Source organism: Chlorocebus sabaeus, chromosome 11 (genome assembly GCF_047675955.1).
Source record: "Chlorocebus sabaeus isolate Y175 chromosome 11, mChlSab1.0.hap1, whole genome shotgun sequence".
Classification (NCBI taxonomy): Eukaryota; Metazoa; Chordata; class Mammalia; order Primates; family Cercopithecidae; genus Chlorocebus; species Chlorocebus sabaeus.
Genome location: NC_132914.1, coordinates 104,411,479 through 104,419,335, shown reverse-complemented (window position 1 = coordinate 104,419,335; position 7,857 = coordinate 104,411,479). Strand labels below are relative to the sequence as shown.

The 7,857-nt window shown below is 43.3% G+C and overlaps 1 pseudogene; it reads right to left on the bottom strand.

The window, feature by feature from the left end:
- Positions 1–5,820: 5,820 nt before the first annotated feature.
- Positions 5,821–6,805, bottom strand: LOC103239044 (small ribosomal subunit protein uS2-like; annotated as a pseudogene).
- Positions 6,806–7,857: the final 1,052 nt, after the last annotated feature.

Sequence of the window (7,857 nt, the reverse complement as noted above, 5' to 3'; positions counted from 1 at the left end):
AGAGAAAATTCTTGGCCCCTTTTCACCGGGCTTATATGCTCAGATTATTTCCTGAGGACTTCCTGAGGACTTCCTGAGTATCTATGTAACTAGATCTTTTATTGCCCTAGTGCTGGGAGAAAGCAACAACATAACCTTATAGGCTAATGCTGGGGAGGTCAGGTTTCTTCTCAACTTCCTGTGCATTTGGTGGGCATGGCCTTACCGAGTGATGAATGATTCCATGACTCAAAGTGCCACATTACAGAGGGGTTCCTTGGGTGTAGAAAGGTGATCCCTCTGCCATACCCCTCTCCTCATCTTTCTTTCTATAAGGGTCTAGTGCCCTGACTACAAGGGGGTACCTCCTTCCTACCATTTCCTCCCATTTCATCTCTCCATTTTCCCTGCCTGTCCTCATATTTACTTCTACTTGATAAGAGTCATGCTTTCAAGAGAATTTCTTATAATAAGTATCCTACATTAACATAGCACATTATTGCATCTCTATTCTTTTAAAAATAGTCATTTTATTAAATAAGTAATGCATGATCATTATAAAAGATGTCGAAAATGCAGGGGCATTTAAGAATATTTAAATCAACTGTAATCTCATAGCCCTGAGAAAAACTGCAAAAAAAAGTTTGCACATTTCCTTCTTGACTGCATGTGTGCTTATGTATACATTTGTACATACTTAACACCACCCTACATATTCAACACAGATGCACACCATACACTTTGCATTTACTTAGATCTTGTGACTTTCCATGACATGTTCCCGTGATTTCTTTTTTTCCTGGCCACCATCATGAAAAGGAAAGCAGATGTTATTGTCTTGGGATTCTGGATACAGGAAAACTAAGACCCAAAAAAGGAACACCCTTTCTCAAGGTCTTGCAGCTTGCTGGCACAGTTGGGATTGGAGCCCAGGTCTCTTGGGTCACAGCCAAGTCTTCTTTCCAATGGCCTGAAAGAAAAAATAATCTACCCCGCAGTACCAAGGAGAAGAATCTTAAGTACCAGTGCCAAGTTGGTAAAATCTAGAATCGGAGTTCTTAGGTTGTTGACACTTTACCCAAAGTCCAAAGCTAGCTAATGCTGAAATGCTTCCATGAAGCAAACTGAAAATGTCCTGTGATCACTGAGGGAGGTGAGAGACACCTTATGTGGCCTTGATTTTGATACTGTCCCATCCCTGGTGACCCTCTCTTAGCCAGGGTTTCAAGTTGCAAACCAAAACATGAATTACCCCTAATATATGCAGAAAGTTAATTTATTCAAGGATATCAGGTACATCACAGAATCTCCAGAAAGGCTAGAGAATCAGATATGGTAGCCACATTGCCAGAAACAGCCAAACCTAAGGACAACTGTCAAATATTTGACAACTTCACGACACAGGCTCCAAGTAATCAGAGGAGTGGAAGGTGGTAGATAACCTCTGCAACTGTTCTGGAACATACTCGCTGAACATCAGCCCTGCCCAAATACACCTCAGAAACATGCCAGTAGGAAATGGTATTAGTCAGGTTTCTTTGGCAGTAGTGCCACATAGCAAATTATTCTCCAGTCTCAACAATGAGCATTTTATTCTCTGTTCATGGATCTGTTGTGGCTTGGCTAATCTCTGCTGGGCTCAGCTGAGCAAACTGGAGTTTGGTTTAGAGTTCAGGTCAGTTTCAGGTCTGTTTCAGGTTTCTTCCTTCTAAGACCCAGATAGAAGGAGCAATGGTTATATGGAACATAGTCTTCTCATGGTGAGGAAGGAGGCTCAAGTGGGCTGATGGAAACTCACCATGCTTCTTAAGGCCTCTCTGAGATGCTGTCCCTTTCGTCTACTGTCCATGGCTCAAAACAAGTCACACAACCAAGCCCTCAGTCAACGGTCCAGAATGTAGACTCTGTCTTCTGCCATGGGAGGAACTGCAGAGTCACATGGTTAAAAGCTTGGATTCTAATACAGGGAGAAAATGAAGAGTGGAGACAATTATTCAATCTACCATAGCCCTACAGATGCCACCCTTGGGCATAGCTTCTTCAGTTTACACCACTAACACTGAGCCCTGCTACCACTGGAACCTCTTTTCCTACTGCCTCTTATAAATGGAGGTGTTTACCACCATTTTCATTAGAATGGATTCTACCCAGAAGCTGCTTTTCTGGTTCACTGGTTTCTAGTTCATTATCTAGAGCAGATACAGCCTCTTGACTGTGTCCTGGCTACCAAGGAGGCTCAAAAATCAAGTTTCTGGCTTCTATCTAGGTGGGGATGGGCGAGTTCATTTATTAAGGGGGGAATTGGTTAATTTAGTGAGAAATCTCTCTGACATAGGAAGTGTGGTCAGGGTATCGGGTGACCAGAAAGGATGGCAGATGCCCACTGCACCCACCTTCACAGCAGACCTCTGGGAACAGGGAGATCTAGCACAGCCCATAACTCAGCCATGTGTCTACCACTGTCCTCTTGCTGTCTCCATGCCCTCACCTCCCTTGACTCCTCTGCTCCCTGAATTTATCTTCTCCCACTTATAACATCTGCCCTGCCTCCTTTACTCTGATGACTGTCACAGAGATTGCTGGATGCACCCAACACCCATTCTCTCCTTCTTCCTTTAAGTAAGGGACCCTTAAGCTTTAGCTGGGTGTAAGGACAACCATCTGAAGACTACACTTTCCACTTTCCATGCAGTGAGGTGTGGCTCTGTGCCTATCTTGGGGCCAATGGATGTGAGTGGAAGGGAGGTGTGAACAAAGGCAGGACCATATTCCTAAAAGGAAGTTGCTTGCCTTTCATTTTCTACTTTTCCAATCCCACAGATTGGAATGTAGATGGGGTGAACTGCATCAATCCTGCAGGAAGGGTAGCAGCCATGGAGATTGTGAAACAGCAAGATAGAAGGACCCAGGTGTCTGAGACACATTGGGGAGCAGACCCGCCTCCCCTGCTGGACTGTCAACTCTGATTTATGTTAGTACATAAGAGAGAAATGAACTTCTATCCATTGAAGCCACTAAAATTTTGGTCACTATAAAAAATAAAACCAGCTGAACCAATATTCTAGCAAAAACAGAGACCCACCCAGTCTTTCTTTGGTGTGAGAGTAGATAAGGTTAACTTACTAGCTTTGGAGATAGGCATATCTAAAGTTCGAATCCTGACCCTGACAATTCTTAGCTTTGTGACTTTGGGCATATTATCACAACCTCTGAATCCTCATCTGTTTTCATCTGTGAAATGGGATTACCCTATCTACTCATAAGATAGTAGTATGGTTTACTTTTTTAGATTGGATATAAAGCCCTTAGTACAGTGGCCGCCATTTAACTGTTCAAATAAAAGGCATGGATTACTATTATTTGGGAGTAGAGTTTGGACTTTGGTTGCAAACATACATCTCATATATGTGACAGCCAAAGGCTTAGGTTTAATGAAATTTTCATTCACTAACTAGAATAGTTATTAATTCCTACTGTGTATAGGACATTCTCCTAGATGATGAGGAGGAGATAAAAAGATAAGATAAAAATATAAAGATAAATAAGGAACAATTCTGCATTCAGGTATCTTACAATTTAGTGAGAAAGGAGAAAATAGAAACAACCCACTACTCCAACGGCTAAATAAAATAAATGTGAAAAATAAAGTGCAGGCAAAATGTCAGGAGCAAGAAGAGGTTATACCTAAACCCAACTAGGGTTGGATTACCAGATTAAAATGTGGGACATCCAGTTAAATTTTATAAGTAACAGGTAATTTTTCAGTATAAGTATGCTCTATGAAATATTTAGGACATACTTATAGAAAAGATTATTCATGGTGCATCTGAAATTCAAATTTAACTGGGCATTCTTTATTTCATTTGCTAAATCTGGCAACTCAAAACTTGGAAGGATTAAGGGAGACTTCAGGGACGAATTGGCATATGAACTGTGCCTTAAGGATAATGAACAGCATTTCAGTAGCTGGATTATTTAAGGCTATTCCAGGCTGAGAAGACAACAAGAATAAAGGATGAAAGGTTGAAAATGCCTGGCATATCTTGGTAACTATGCGTTACAGTCTGGTGATTCATCTAACTTGGCCATCATCTTGGTGGATCTAGCTAATGCCGAGCCTAGAGACAGTTATAAAAAAACGTGCCGCCATGTTGCAAAATTCAAAAACTACGATCTGGGATCCTTAGCATTGTGTCTATCTAACAGTACATGTCCCAAATTCTGAAAGCACAATTAAGCCAGAAAGTGGAGAATTTAAAGGAGTACGTAGTGTAATAGGGACGTTCGATTCTAGGAAAAATAGGAATCACTGCCCAGGTCTTCTTTCTCTGCAAGACAACTATAAGACACACTACTTATAGGTTCTGGCAGCTTACAAGGACCCTAGTCTGTCCCCTCACCCAGGGATCGGCCCCAGGCAGCCATGTATGTTCTATGAGGCCCAAGTCACCTTACTCAAAGATGATTGGGCCAATTGTGAGTATGTGACTCAGACTGAGCCAGCTGGACTCCATTTCCTGGGTGTTTGGAGTTAAGACTAGAAAATTCTAGTTCATTCTGAATCAATTGCTTGCATGGAGGAGTTGCAGTTATTAATAATTGCTGACAGGTAGAGCAAAGTCTTGTCCCTGCATTGGCTCAGGAACTCCGCTTGCTGAGGGCGATGAGACAGGAAGCCTGGAGACCCTTCTCTTCTGAGTTTGCTGATCAAAAGTTGGAAAAGTTCTTTGCCAGGTTCTAGAAACTGATATGGTTTTTATCATATCAGTTACTGTAAAATTACAGATACTGTAAAATGTGCAAACAGGCCAATAATTGAGCTTTAGCTGGGTGCGTGGACAACCACCCAGCTAAACCATTTCTTTTTGTTCTTCAGTCATTATCCTTTAGCCAGTGTCAGGGTTGGCCTGGACACCAAGGGCCCAAGGCGAGGGCCTGGCTGCCACCTGCTCTCTGGATTCCATGCTGGCCCCTTCTCCATATGTATTCTCTGGAACCACAGTAAGGATGTATCCTGATCTCTAGGATTTTTCTGCTTTGTGCCCGCTCTAAACTCTGAGGGCTGCTGTTTGCATTATCGATAAGGAGGCAGCGAATCTGAAAGGTCAGCACCGTGTGCCTGCCTCTAATACCTCGTTCAAGCATGGGCTTGCAAGCCACGCCCGGTCTCATGATTCGAGCTTGGTGAGCTTGGGATTTAATGAGACTCATCTCGGGTTTGAACTGGTTTTGCTTTGGTCCTTGGGAATTCCCACAGAAAAGGATTCATCAGACCTATCAGGTGAGCTCTCTCTGAATAAAATGAAAATTAATTGCTTATGGTGTCTTGCACTCATGAATCAGGAAATGAGTCAGGGGGGAAAATGCTAAGGAGTTAAAGCTGAAGAATGGTTTGTCTAACCTTATTGCCTAGATGTGGCTTTGAGCCCTATCAGCTTCAATGCTAACTGTGGAAGGAGGATGCTTTGAATGGAGAAACAGGACAAGACTTGTTTCCTGGGGCAGGGGACGGGGGTATAAGGTGCAGGGGATGTGGTATCTTTCCCCTCACACTCTCAGGCATCCCATTGAAACTGGATCCCATTTCAAAAGTCCTCATTAAAGACCTCATTCCAGTATTGTTTACAGTAGAAATACCAAAGTGGGGAGGATGTAACCAATCTTCAAATAACCCGAGGTGCTGGACAGAGATGATTTCACAGCTGGAGGATAGGAAGATGTAATCACACAAAAGCAAAAAGTAGTAAGCCTGTTACATTTCCAGCTCAACCAGACTTTCCAAGGTTACCCAGGCTCCAGGGAAGTCCTCAATGATTAGCTCACCTCAAATTTTTTTTTTTTTCAGAAACTGATGTTTATTTTTCATCAACCATTTTTCCATGTTGCTTAAGAGCCCGTGCAAGAACAGCTTAAGACCATTCAGTGGTTGCTTCTACACATTCAGTGGCCTGAGCAGTGGGAGCTGCAGACCAGTCTTCCGTGGCAGGCTGAGCACTCCAGTCTTCAGTAGGGAACTGCTGAATAGACGCAGAGAGCACCTGCACACCTTCAGACCAGTCTGCAACCTCAGGCTGAGTAGCAGTGAACTCAGGAGCTGGAGCAGTCCATTCACCCTGAAATTCCTCCTTGGTCACCGCCTTTTCAGCAGCAGCCTGCTCTTCTTTTTCAATCTCTTCAGGATCTCTGTAGAAGTAGAGATCAGGCATGACCTCCCATGGGTGTTCGTGGGAAATGGTGCCATGGATGCGCAGAACTTCCCGAGCCAGCATCCACCACATCAAACCCACTGAGTTTGTTGTTGCATGGGATGGCAATGTCCACATAGTGCAGAGGAGAATCTGTGTTACACAGAGCAATGGTAGGTAGGTTAACATAAGATGCCTCCATGATAGGCTGGTGGTCAGCCCTGGGGTCAGTAACCACAAGAAGCCGTGGCTCCCGGTAAGGCTGCCTGGATCTGGTTAGTGAAGGTTCCAGGAGTGAAGCAGCCAGCAATTGGAGTGGCTCCAGTGGCAGCAGCAAACTTCAGAACAGCCCTCTGGCCAGTATTCCTGAAGGATATACCACTGACATCAGCAGGGTTTTCAATGGCAACAATGGCACGAGCTGCCAGCAGAAGCTTCTCCCAGGTCCTCTTCAGATTTATGATGTAGAGGCCATCACTTTTCCTTTTATAGATGTACTGTTCCATGTGGAAGTCAAGATTGGTGCCACCTAAGTGGGTTCCTGCTGCAAGGAACTTAAGGACATCCTCCTCCTTCATTTGCAGGACATCAAGGGCTCCGGACATTGTGAAAGTTTCCCTTTAAGTTAGAACGGAAATCCAGAACAACACCGTATGGACCCCTCTGTAGGTAGCGTGGAAAGGGAGCTCACCTCAAATTTAGTCCTTGCCTAACTGGCAAAACCTGAGAGAAGATTTGTGATTAAAAGGGGTAAAGTATCTTCTTGCCAATAATAATGATCTCTGTTGTGAGGAAAGGCCCCAGTTCTCTGAACCAATGTAATCTTTCATCAATGCTCATGTTTAATATCTTTCTGGAATGACAGTAATTGTTAATATACTTCTTACTTTGTGTGTGAGATTAATCTGATGTTTCATTCCTCACACCAGCCTCAGGGGAACCATAGTAATTTTCCACTTTGTAAAGCTTTCCTTCATGTTTTGTCCCACTCAAAGGCAGCTGTTCTCAATTTTGAGTACCTTTTGAATGACACGGGCATTCCTTGGACTCTTGTGGATGGCTTTGTAGAAAAAGGTATCAGCAATTGACTCTAGCTACACCAGCGAAACAATCTTATCATGTGAGGTTGCATTTCTTTCTTCCCAGGGCCCACACTCAGCGTTTTATAGACATGACCACTAGCCCCGCTCTTAATCAACTACCCATGATCTGCCCATACATTAGACAGTAAAGCCTCTAAATTATCAATAAATCACCAAAACAGAGCAACGCAGAAATGAACCACATGTCTTTTATTCATTCATGAGTTTTCACAAGAGCTTTATGAGAAAATGGCCTGGACAGACTCCCAGAAAGAGAAAACCGCTGGATATCAAGAGACACCCCTCCCCAACTTTGGTAGTGCCTTAAAGAGTAAAAAGAGGCTTCTAAAAGCTCAGCAAGTAAGTAGATAGCTATTTTACCTGATTGTGCACATCAGGAACTAGACTGAAGACTGATTTGGGTTCATATTCTGGCTCCACCACTTTGCGATTTGAGACAAGTTACTTAATCTTCCTCTGCTCAGTTTCCTCATCTACAAAAGGACAACAATAAGGGCACCCACCTGATAGAGCTGTTATACAGTTAAATGAAATACTAATACTAATATTAGCAGCTAATTGTTTTGAGGGGGACAAGGTCTATCTCTGTT